Here is a 13,298-nt window from a genome sequence, read left to right as displayed (position 1 = left end):
GGAAATCCGTGCAGCTGGCTGGCAACAAGATTTCCCAGGCAACTCGCAGAGCACTCTTGACCGCCCGGTTGCATACGTCGCAAACAAGCAGGCGCAGACCTAACAAGGCTGTTGACGAGATCGTCGCGCTACTGCTCAGCAAAAATTATGCGCCGCCACTAATTAAACTCGAGAGGGCACTCGAAACTACTGTTGCCGCCAAGGTTAAAGGATTCACGTCTTCAGGTTTTGAAATTTGCATCCTCTTTCCAGGCAAATCCGCATATAGAAGAAGTGGGAATGCGAGTTCCAATTACACAAGTAAAACAACAACTGGATTATTCATGATGGCACTGACGCGACACACTAAGCTACGTTTACTTTCAGACAATCTCCATTAAATAAATAATAAAATCATTTCATTAGTTATTTAAAATGTTTCAAAAATTTTAAATTTTTAATCAATTTGATAAGTTAGAGTTCTTCAAATTAGCATATTTCAATTTTCAAGTAACGCCTTTTGTGTCGGTCTATGAAAGTAAAATTTTTTAGTTTCAATATAATTTAAAGTTAATTTATTTTTTGTTTTTTTAACGTGGCTAACAAAAATATTTTGGAATTCAAATTAATTTCTAGTAGAAATTTTTTCATTTTAAACTTTGAGAAACTGAAATGCGGATGTAAAATCCGAGCGGTTGGGGTTGCGTGGAAAGGCCGAGACGCCGCCTTCCTCCAAGGAAACGTTGTCCAAACAAAAATATCTGCTGGGTAAATATTTGCCGGCAATTAGTGTGAATGGCACTCGCGCGCGCACTCGGGTATTAAGTAGGAATTAGCCGCCCCGGAGAGAAAATCCCGCATCCGACGAGCGCTGAAAAAATAATGGAGCTTTAAATATATATAAATAAGAACGATTGTGTGCCCTTTTCGTGCGAACCGAGTGCCAAGTCGATTGCCACCCCGAACACGCCGCTGTTTTCCTTACACGTGTAAGAGATAGGGGATAATTGTTTTGCCAGTTGTTGTCAGCGGGCCTGAGAAAAGAGGAAGAGCGAGAAGGGTGGTCGAGGGGTCGCTCTTGTCAATTAGCACGCAGGGCGGCTGCTAACCGACCCGCAATCTCGGTTCGCAGAAGTTCTTAATAGTGTGTATTGCAGGACCAACGATTTATTAGCGGTGTTTAAAAAACAAAGGTAGCCCAACATTCGAATTTAAATAATACAAAAAAAAAAAATGTTAAAAATAATATAAGTTGATTTTATTTCTATTCCTGTCAATTTTGAAAATTGAGAATTTGAGGCTAAATTTAATATAACAAAAATTTAAATCAAAATCAGTATCACTGTATCAGAAGTCAGTTATGTTTAATTTTGAAAATTAAAATTACAGAATGTAGCAAAATAATTCAAAATCTGTAGAAAAAAGACAATTATGGGCAGAAAAGATCCATCTAGAGCAAATTAGTTTGCAGTAGCTCAAATTTTTCCGTCCAAAATTGCATGATTGGCTTTGTTTGTAAATGTTTGTAAATCTTTTGAGTAATTTTAAATTTTTGAAGGAAAGTTCAGGGACAAAATATAATTATTTGAAATTAAATATCATACGGAAGGAGGCTTGAAGTTTGTTGCCAGGTGCAGCAAACCGTTCACAAACTGGTTGATATGGTTTTTACAAAACCAACCGAGCGGGAAAATAAATCCACCGGTAAGATCCGAATGAAGAGCACTTGGCTCAAATTACTGCAGCGCTGACTTTTCCATATTAAAGGATGTGTGTTGGAAAATTTCGCATGGCAGCGTTCGTGAGTTGCACCTGCGATTTTGACGGCACTCCAGACTGTTTGCCAGACTGGTCTCCAAAAGGCGATTTGAAAAAAAAAATCAAAATCAGTGAGAATTGAGAGAACACACTTCCTGTTTTGCGAGGCATAACGAAATTAGCCTTTTTTAGAGGAAAAATTGTTGGTCAGGGCATCGGGCGTAATTAATGAAGGGTGATGGAGAAAAATGGAAAAAATGGTGGCGAGTGCGCTCGGCCATCAATTTGTTAAAAACGTCAATTAACGTCGGCCGCACGAGGACACGTATAATTTATGTTTCCTGCCCTTAAATATTGTTATTTACTCAGGCACGCCGTGTCATAAACAACAAATAACGCCGCGGACGTGACATTCCACCGAGGAGCGGCTCCAATTTCAGGCGAAAGCGACAAATGGAGAAGGCGGATCTTGTAGCTCTCAAAATCGGTTAATGGCAGAAGTTTATGAAAGGATATGCAGAAAATAATTGGAAATAATAATTGGCTCTATAATAAGTATGTTAAAAGCGACCAATTTTTTAATTGGAAAAAAGAAAAGTTCTTATTGAAAATTCTTAGTTAATCTGAGGTAAATTACACTGATTTAATTTCATTTTTTTTATCTTATTTTTTTTTCAAATTTTACATAAAAGTGCGGTTTTAGCGGTTTTTATGAGAATAGTTCAATGTTAAAACTTTTGCCTCCAGTACTCAAAATTGTTAAAAGCTTTCAAAGCTTTTAGAAAATTTATTGGTTACAGCTCATTTTTCTAGGTTTTTTTTTTTAAATTTCGTCACATAGTTGATTAACTTTTTCAATAAAGAGAGTGTATTTGAATTCAAAATACTAACTCCATGCAGAGCTATTTTTGGTAGCAAAATGATAACAATATCATCAATTTTATATCTTGTAAAAATTAATTTCTGATCACTCCATCTGGCATTATAATTTAAATTTTTTGCCCGAAACGGCTTAACGTGCCAACAAATTCCTGAAATAACTATTCATTGTATTTCCGTATATAAAAATATTCTTTTCAGTTTAAAAGTCTAAAACTTTTATTCCTGCATGAAAAAAGAACAAGGTGGATGAGAAAATGATTTGGTCTGAGAGCATCCCTTGTTGGTTTGAGCGATAGTGTGTGCGGCCGTGATAAATGTGGAGTGCGGTGTCAATCGGTGCAGAGTGGCCCGAAACGCAGGTCTTGGTTAAAAGGCGCTGGCCGGCGGCAATGCCTTAAGTGTGGCCCATACATCTCCGCTCGCCAGCCCTCTCTCGCGTGTATTGATTTTACTTAGTCGAGGGTGACACGGGGCGCATATTATACTTGTGTTGTAGCGAGAGGGGCGGCGGGGAGGGAGAGATAATTGAAAGAGTACCCGCGCGCCAAATAGATTCGAGCACTCGCGCCACGGATAAATTTTTAATTTCCATTACCTGCTCTCTTGCAATTAGTGAATGGACGCACTCTGCTCTCAGCCGACGCTTTTTCGCCGCCGGCTCGCAAATTGCTAATGGAGGATGATTTTGCGGATTGCCCCGTTTTGACTAGTGCGTGTGGACCAAATTTTTTCCACTCTAGTCAATCCAACTAGCCACTAATGGGCCTCAATACGTACCTCACAGTTCTGAAATTTTCAAACAAATTTCAGAATTATTTCTGCTATTAAATATTGTTCCCAAAAACACAGAATTTTGAATTATATATAATGTTTATAAAAAATTTTAACCAAACTCGTTCCACATTAACTGTGGATTTAGAAAGTTTGAAACTTCAAAAGCGTTGGCAAATAATCCTTGTAATACTAAACAAAATTTTCAACAGGAAAAGCAGATTAACGTTTGGTGAATTTTGCAATTTCTATTATATTTCGCAATAGTTGCCGATTTTGATTAAATATTTCGTTTTGAAACACAACATGGCGTCGCGTTTTCGCACCATTTTGCATGAACCCTTTTGAGATATTCAATTAAGATTCTGAACGTAATGAGCGTCGGCGCAGAAGAAAGGTTGGAATAAATGCGTTGCGTGCCGCGGGACACTTAGGAAGGTCGCGTGCCGGGCACGTCGCCTCTCTTAACCCCTCTCAATTATTCCTCGCCGCGCGCTGATGAATTATTCATGCCGCCGGCAAAATTTCATTGCCATTATCAATAAATGTACACACACGAGTCGTGCCCTCCGACCATAAATAATTGCGCGAATTCGAATCAATTCTTTCCTTCCCGAAACCTTGCTTCTTTTTCGCGAGCGAAATTATATATTTGGCCCCTCCCTGGGGCTTGTCAAAGGGCCACTTTGTGCCGGCAGCACGTCGTAACATGCATTCAATTGAACGGTCAGCAGGTGTGCATTTAATGGAAATTCGTCCCACAATGAGAAGCGGCATGTGAGCCAGTGGCAAATTATCATAATGGCCGGCGAACAGAAAGGGGTCACTTGACCATTCCTACCAGTTGAATTTGTCGATCGCTCTCCTGGCACTGCACCCATGTCCGCGCTCGAATAAAATAAATGGCCACAATTTATTTCAAGACCCCGTAAAAAGGAAATGAGTTGTGCATCGCTTGAAAGGGGAGAAATTTTTCCTGAAAATATGGATTCAAAAATTTTTAGTTAGAGGGAATTAAAATTTTTAAGGTTTTCCTGAAACTGCTGTTTAAACGTTGACATATTATTTAAATTAATTTCCTGAAGTATTTCTTTAACTTTAATCTTCTTTTTATAGAATTGGAAGAACTTCCTTCCATAAATAGAATAGTAATAATTACCAAAATAAATAATCAATTTCAATGTGAAATCATGAAATTAATTATTTTTAGCCTCAAATTTTAAATTTTCTAGTTTTTATCTCTACGAAGGTAACAAACTTTTGTACATTTGGAGATGAAAAAAAATACAATCAAATCAAAATTAAATTAACCTTTTTCAGTTACCAAAACAATAGTATCTAAGCTATAAATCATCAATACAATATTTGTATATTTTCTCACATCAAGTCAATATACAAGAAAAAAAATGGAAATTGCAAAGGAAGAGATCAATGGTTTGGAGAAGTAAGCAAGTATTCAATTAATTTCATGCTCCCCCCACTCTTCGGTCACAAAGCACATGGTGTGGTCGTCAGTGTGTCCGTTGGACAGAGGCTGATTGTCAGGCTGTCAGTGTCTCTTAATGAGCTGCACAATGGCCTATATCAGCAGCGAGTCTCAAGGCCTCGGCTGTCGCGAGCATCCATGTTAATGAGATGCACCTCAGCTGCAGCGGGAGGGTCGCGTAATTAAATTACGCCATTGACAACCAACCAAACGTCGCTTTCGGCAGATCGATATTGCGTGCCGAGCCGTGGATCACGCCACACATGCAAAAAGAAACAAAGAAAGAAAGCTCTCGTGTGTGTGTCGGATGCGATAAGGAAATTACGATAAATAATTGATAAAAAGCAACTGGCCGACGCGTGTGGCCCGAGAGAGGGTGAAAGGGCTAATCTAAAATCGGCAAGCTTAATTCGTTTGCGCTACTTGACTTTTCAAGGGTGTCTGGTAGGCCAGAAAATTCGCAGCGAGCCGCCTTTTTGTGATAAATGTATGGATTATGGAAATTTACTAATTATTTATTTTAATAAAATAGAAACGCATTCTTACTAAATATTTAAAATTCTTGCTTTCAAAACCAATCCATTTTTAATTCATCATCTATTGCGGCAAACAAAAATTAAAATCATTTTGATTTCGATTTCTCGATTAAATAAAAACTTACTATTGGAAAGTAAAATTGTTTTTTGTTTTAGTTATTTAATTGATCACAGGTTGACCTGCAGTTTGTTTTGAAAATAAACAAACTGAATGTCAAGCAATAAATCTCTGCCCTCGATAGAATTGAGCAAAATCGAACTCTCTGGTACAATTGGTGCCGGATTGCACGGCGAATTTTTTGCAATTGTTCGGGCGGCCTGAGTTTTCTGTTGCCGAGTGCGGTGCGCGGCAATTACTTGATGTGCTCGGTTTAATTCGGCCAATTAAAAATTTTATTGTTTTAATTTGCTGGAACAAGCGGCGGTGGCGCGCGCTTTAATAGGTCAAGTATATAGTTTTACGGCCTCAATTAATTAAATTATACACAACTCTCTCTCTCTCTCTCTCTCTCCCTCTTTCATGGAATTTTTCTTCCCCCCGCGAGTGCCTGCCTTTTTTAATCATGCTGGTAATTATTTTTTATCCCTTTATATTTCATATAATTTTCATTTCGCCGGCGTGTGATGAAAAAGGAGTCGTGCGTCTAGCGCCAATTGTCTTTCTCTCTCGGCGGCGCAGACCGGGGCGGCGGCATTAATGAGAACTAAAGCAATTAGAGCGGCAGCCAGCATTTTATGTGTGCAACCCTTTCCCCGGGGGCGCCCACCATTGCAGCGTGGCGTTAAATTAAGACTGCGCCGCGAGAGAGCGAGAGAGAGAGAGAGAGAGAGAGAGAGAGAGAGAGAGAGAGAGAGAGAGAGAGAGAGAGAGAGAGAGAGAGAGAAAACGAATTTTCGGTCATCACCTGCGACTACTCGCAACGCACTGAATAATTTCCTTCTCTTAATTGCCCATTCAGAAGAAGCGGAAAATTTTAGGAGCAGTACATTTTTTATGAAATTAAAATACACGATTGTGTAAATTTTGAAAAAAAAATCATCAGAAGAGTGTGAAACTTTAAAATGATTCAGAATAAGGTAAAGATATTTTTTTAAAAAAAAAGCAAAATATAAAGTTTCTTAAGTTTTGAAACTTCATGAACAGAAAATGTCCGCCAATTTCGGTCAAAGTAAAGTGATTGTTCTAACTTAATTAATTTCTAATAGTGTTCAATTTTCATTATCCGCGTCAGAATCAAGCATGGCAGAATATCAAATTGTAACAGAATTAGCCTTTGGAGGGAAACGAGCCGCCTTTGAAATCGGACACCACTGACATTCTCTCCTCCTCGAATAATACATTTGACTAGTAAAATTGGATCCGTTCTTCTCTCCGCGCCTGCCAGCCAAATGCAAAAAGCATTTCTCCAGAGACTGTCATACCTGAAGGGCACTCTCGGGTCCAAGTTGCTCTCATTATTCCGGGTCCGTTATTTGATCTCTTGATTCGGCCCATGTTATTGTTGACCCGATGAGCCAAGGGCATTATCTATATCTGCAAGATCAAAGGCGAGGCCCGGCCGGGAAAGTGATACACCCTTGATTATTCACGAGACGATGCCGACTGTGTATTTTTCGACCGACTCCTTGACGTGAAGAGCCCCTACTCGTGTATCGGCCCGCGAGCGACCACTTTGTGCTTGTGCACCTTCTTATCCCCAGCTCGCAACTCCAGACCAAAGCTAAATTCCACCTGAGGCCAGTCGACGTTCAAATTAGGAGCAAATGCTAACATCAAATCTAGAATTCATCCTAAAAATCTGCTAAATATGAAAAATCATCCTCAAAATTTTACTCTTTCTAATTTGAATCAAGTGGAGTAATTGATATTAAAACCAATTAAAAGAACCATAAATTGGTTGAAAATATTGTATTTCTCACTTGTTTACTTAAAATTTTTTTAATATTGCAATTATGTATTTGGGCAGTAATTTCCTGATGATGTTCATAATGTCAGTTAGCAATTATAAATAAAATAAATCAAAATAATAAAACACTTTTTTACTTTTAAGTAAAAAAGTAAACTTTTAAAAAAGTTTTTTTAATTTATCTTCAGGAAATAAATTTTTTAATGTATAATAGATACAGTTATTATAATTTGACTTTTTAAGCCTTTTAAGGATTGATTTGCAACTGTTTTAAATTCTAACAATTAAATATAAATAACAATAAAAATAAAGCCACGTGGGATCTGAAGGTCCATTCTGGTAATTCAACTTCTTACAATTAGGTTGTGCAGTAATTAATCACCAAATTTGGTGCGCAATCGATACAGGGTGGCCGAGGGTGCGCGCATGTGTGTGTAGATAAAAAGGCTGCTTCTCTCTCTTGCTCTCCAAATTAATTAGCAATTCCCAAAAGAGGTTGCGCTCGTATAGAAACAGAGGAGCGAGTCGAGTGTTTGCTTATCAAGGAGCTCTCGAGCGACCCCGCTCGTCTGACCTTTCGGCGCGCACACACGCAAACATGCGCGCACCTTTTTTCCACATTATCTCGCCATCATCAAAGGACCTGCCCGAGGCCTTCTTTGCCTCTCCTGCAAATTAAAGGCCGCCCCCACCGCCCCCCGGCCCACCTGCGCCCTCGGCCCCAATTAGGACGTAATAATGGCCGCATTAATTGGCGATTCCTCCGCCTAATTCTGCGCGCCGATGAATAGTCAGAGCGGGTTAGCAAATTGGAACGGCTCGCCGCCGCCGCCATCGCGATTATTAATTAGCGAAATGCTGAAAGGCCTCCCTGTCTCGAAATTGGATTGGCCGGATTTTGTTTTGGCGACGAGGAAGGAAATGTTTAAACTCATTAGGGCCATATAAAAGCAGCTTCTCGGTATTCATGTTTATTGAGAGAGAAGAAAATTATTTGATCCCAAATTTAAAATTAATTCCACGGTGATGGAGGAGATTTAATTCAAAATTAATGTGTTCAAATCAGATCACCTATGTAAAAATTATTTGGCAGAATATTTATAAAAAAGTAAATTTTCCGAATAAAGTTTTGCAAAAAGTCAGTTTAAAATAATTGGTTAATTTGTTAGTTTATTCATGATTTGAGATGAGGTATTAATTTTCTTTAAAAATTCCCATCTTAAACATTGATATAAATAGTTATCTGATTAATGGCTTTCAAAAATTTATATTTTAATATAATAATTAAAAAAAATAAAAATTTTGATCTCAAAAAAGAGATTATTTTAATCATAAATTATTGAAATAATCTAGAATTGCTCAATTTTTTCCGTAGATTTATTACTTGTTGGAAATGTTTTTGAATAAAAACTGACCGTGCTTTTTGTTGTTGTGTTGATTTCAGATGGAGGGCAGCGAAGACGCGGCATTGGACTGGGTGACGTCGTGGTGATTTTCCTGCCACCCGTCGTCACTGAATTAATCGAGCTCACAGTGTGTCACGTGCGGACCTGCACTTGTTCCTCTGTGGAAAGTGAACTAACGAACCAATCAGTGATTTCCGTAGCTCAATCAAATTCAGCCCGCGCCATTTGTGCAACAATCAAACTCAACACCCCCGTTCTTACTATAAATAGTTTCTACTAGCATAAACACTACAAGCGAATTAAGACAATTGTGTATGGACGCTTCTTTTCAGAGGATGTTTGATATTACTCATCAGGACCCCATCTGTGCGATTCTGGAAGACCTTTTCTTAATTGAAAATCTGTGATGATGTGTACATAGGTGTATCATAATGATTGAAGACGACGGCAAATTTTGCAACAAAAAGCATCAGGTTAACTTAATTAATTAATCATTCATTGCCAAAGCATTGGAAAGAAAAAAAGGTGGGAACAACTTGAAAAAAGCAACAGAAGTTTTAAGAAAAAAAATTAAATCAATTTTGATTCTTTTGCCGGAGTGAATGCATTTTTTGCAGAAGTATTTTTCAAAGTCATTTCGATCGATGTTGGATTGTTGTTGCTGTTCATGACGTTTTTGCCGATTATTCATTTGGAACCCAAAAATTATCTTGAGGAGAGCGATTGTGAGCGAATTTCTTCCTGCGTTTTTGGTCTGATTGTTTACACCTAAATGTTCAAATTGTTACGCTGGATCTTCTCTGCGCGTTAATGAAATGGAGCGAATCATTGCGTGTAATATATTATAATTCATTATTATTATTATTAAAACTTCTTGATGGATTTGGTACAACCTGATGTCTGTGATCCTCGACTATACCTAGGCGATTGACGGTTTGTTTTAGCAATAATTTACACGGACACACAAACACATACACACGTTTAACTCACAAGTGAATCAATCACCCTACTCGATCACTCACTTCCGAGAGCAATATACACGGTTTTAGCTTCAGAGGAGATCGAAAAAAAGAAAATTTTACGCAAAAATTTTATTGCGCTTGTTTTCAGTTTTTTTTTATTCAACTTTGTGTTTTACATCTGGTTAATTTTCCCGTTTTACAAGATCTGATCGTTTTTACCCTTTTTTAGATCAAAAAATCAATTGTTTTTAAATATAGTCCTCCTCATATTCTTGCCCATTGTTGACGAACGCACTCGCCGCAGGGTGTTGTTACTTATTTGGATGATGTTGGCGTACAAATCCCCAAGAACTGTACATTTTAAACTGCCCCTTCTTCCGTTCTCCGATCGGAACACACACACCTGCCAATGTTTGTTGAATTTTGTTGCATTAAAAAAAAAATTAAAAATAATAAAATGCAAACAGCTGCTGTTACAATTTGAAATTTGATGCAAGAGAGCTACATTTTTCACACTCTGCTCTCACTCCCGTTTTTTAAACACGCAGCCGATTGTAATGTACCATAAAAGATTCATTGAAAACTTATAATTATTGTAATAAAAATTACGACGAGAGGAAAAACATGAAATTTTTTGAGAATCACATTTGCTCAACCATGTTACAATTTGTGTGAATAATGTTGAACGCGGAATACATGAAAACAGAAAATGATGGCGAACCAATAAAATGAATCATAATGAAGGAACTGCAGTTTTATTTCAGCATTAATTAAACCGAACAAAGTCGTGACATAAAAAATAAATAAAATAATAGAATTTTAATAGCAAAGAATGTGGATTTTGAGGTACAATAATAAGATTATTTTCTTCTAAGAATTAATTAGTATTGTTGCACTCGTATTTCTCGCTATTAAAATAAATTCTTGATTTATTATTGGAAGTTACAAAACGCATGAAGCATTCCTATGGAAAAAACAAATTGTAAATTCATAAACATTAACCGACTGTGTGGCACAGTGGTTAGTGCGCTTGGCTGATAATCTGGAGGCCTTGGGTTCTATCCTGGCTAGGGTCAGGGCTTGAAAAAGTTCTGATTCTGACCAGCTAGTTCACAAGACTACAGAAAATCATAGGAGGTGCATTAACCACTGCGACAGGCAGATTCGGGAGGAATTGCAGGCATTTCGTCTGCAATTTCGGCTATGCTGTCTGGTGTTTTCTGCGGTTTCCATCAGACATTCCAGGCGAATGCCGGCATAGTTCCCATTCATAGGCCGCAGCCGCTCACCTTCCTCATCCTTCAAATTCCCAACATACAAACCCATCCTACACTCCCTTCTCCCTGGCCCAGTGGGTCGCAAGGTCACCGTGTTATCGGCCCCGAAAGGGGAGAATCCGAGTTATCGGCCCTTGCGATTTAGCAGCCTGTCTGCTACCGCTGGTGCCTTTCCCAAGAGGGATAAACAATTAAAAAAAAAAAAAAAAAAAAAACACGCATATTCCAATAGTTGTTTTGCTTATGAACAAATTTATTACAATAAGATTCCATCAGCTATTACTCTGACAGCACAGTGCTTTGAGACAACTTATGTAAACTATAATTTTAATGGTAACAATTATTTCTGTGACAGAAGTATTAAAAAAGTAGTGTAATATAGTTGTTGTGTAATATGGTGTAATAATTCAATATTACCACTAATTATTCCGTGTTGTAAAAGAGCCCTCTTGGAGACGATTGATATATTTTTCTTTTTAGATCTGTAAACTACTAACAATAAGTTTGCAAGAATTTTCCTTTAATATATATGGTAAGGTATGTATTTCAAAGAGCAAAACAAAGCCACTCTAAAGTTTAAAATGGAATTAATTATTAATTACTATTAATTCCGATTTGAATTATCAATAATTGACTGAAACTTTTTGACAAGCATAATATCTTATTTTTTATCTGTGCCTTGAGCAATTAATTACATAAAAAAAGTAGGTACTTGAAAGTAATCCATTTCTAGAGATTCTCCTCTGCGAGTCGCAAAAAGCAGTTTGAGTTTTTGCCGTCGGTCGGTTCGGAGATAAGTTTGTGGAAACCGCATTGCTGGCAGCGGCAAGTAGATTTTCATCGCATTGAGCAGCAAAAATTACTGGCTGGAAGACTCCGCCTCCGTTAGATTAAATGACAAGTGTAAACATGGGCGAGATGGCACAGCATTTTACGACGCCCAAGGAATAAAATTTATTTATTGCACCGCAACTGTAAAACATGTCGCAATTTGATGACAGCTCCGAATTGATATTCAAATTTGAATAAAACTGCGCAGATCGGTTATTTTTTCATTTACGGTCAATAACAACATACCTTATCCGTTTTTTCTTCTGTGCGCATCATTGCGAGGGGCAGCGCAAATTGAAAGAGTTGGCCGCGGCCAAATAATATACAGAGAGGGGTGAATTTTGCAGGCGTATAAAAGTGGATTTTAAATAAGTAACAAGCACGTGGCGCTGCAGGGCCACAATTTGATCTTGCGCGTCCATAAAAAGTGGCGCTCTGAATAATTTATTCGGCCATCACGCCGACTTTTTATATGAATAGCAGCAGGCCCTCTTTTTACTCTCCGCTAGTGGCTGTCAAACGGAGGAGACATTCGCCCGCCGCCGGTAACGTGCGGTGCAACAGTTATGAGAGAATAAGAGACATCTTTGCCTCCGCCGCGCGTTTTATTGTTGCGCGCATGCACTATTCATTGACAGCAGGACCACGTTATTTGCACCAGACAGACTCTCTTTCCGTTTCTCAGAAGACTCATTGTTTTCGACACGTTCGAAAATATTTGAAAAGCACAAACCGAAATATAATTAGCTTTAAAAGACGTGAAAAACGGGCAAAAGAGCTAAACTGTAAAAGGAAAAAAATGAGCCTTTTTTGTACATTTATATAGATGGATTAACATTTAAATTGATTTTGTAATACATTTATACAGGCTCTCAAATATGTAAAACAGCTACACATATAGCTCTATAGCTAAAAAAATGACAAAAGTGATAAAATTAATATTTAAGAAATAATTAGAAATTACTTATCGAAGTAAATTATATTTTTTCTTAATTATTAATACAAAGTACAATAATTAATAAAAATATTTACAAAAAAAACTTTTGTATATCTTGCGAATCTTTAGTTTTTTATAATTTTATGCATAAAAAATATTCATATATGTATCTGTATACCGTTGGTATTTAATAATAAGAATTATTTTTATATTTTGAGAAGGCCTCAATTGGGATTCTCACACAGGCCCCAGCCAATGAAGTGCCGCCAGTGATCATCTGTCTCTCAAAAACTGTATTTTTTTTATATGAATTAGATTCAAAACGAGAAGAAATATTCATTATAAACAACAGGTCAAAAAGTTTTCATAACGAATACATTTTATTTTTTACCTTTTGCCGGTGCTAAATTATTACGTTATCGTAAGTTATGGGTGCGGTTTGGCGAGATATTTGCTCCAATTTCCAAGGCAAATGCGATTTTCTTTCAGCAGACGAATTTTGCCGCGATTTGAATAAACAAATCTTTGCAAAGGTGCTGCAGCATGAGTCCTTTGACGGATTATTT

At 37.5% G+C, this 13,298-nt stretch overlaps 1 protein-coding gene across 2 annotated transcripts in view; it reads left to right on the top strand.

Annotated features, from left to right (window-relative positions):
- The window catches only part of LOC132197745 (insulin gene enhancer protein ISL-2), a 91,920-nt gene extending 81,783 nt beyond the window's left edge, over positions 1-10,137 (top strand). For both annotated transcript variants that reach the window (XM_059621263.1, XM_059621264.1), the window contains one exon: positions 8,764-10,137. The gene's annotated coding sequence lies outside the window, so the exon portion shown is untranslated. The remainder of the gene's footprint in view (positions 1-8,763) is intronic.
- Positions 10,138-13,298: the final 3,161 nt, after the last annotated feature.

This window comes from Neocloeon triangulifer, unplaced genomic scaffold (genome assembly GCF_031216515.1).
Source record: "Neocloeon triangulifer isolate White Clay Creek 2 clone unplaced genomic scaffold, ASM3121651v1 ptg000012l, whole genome shotgun sequence".
Taxonomy (NCBI): Eukaryota; Metazoa; Arthropoda; class Insecta; order Ephemeroptera; family Baetidae; genus Neocloeon; species Neocloeon triangulifer.
Note: the sequence above shows the minus strand (reverse complement) of the source record. Positions and strands in the feature narration are given on the sequence as shown.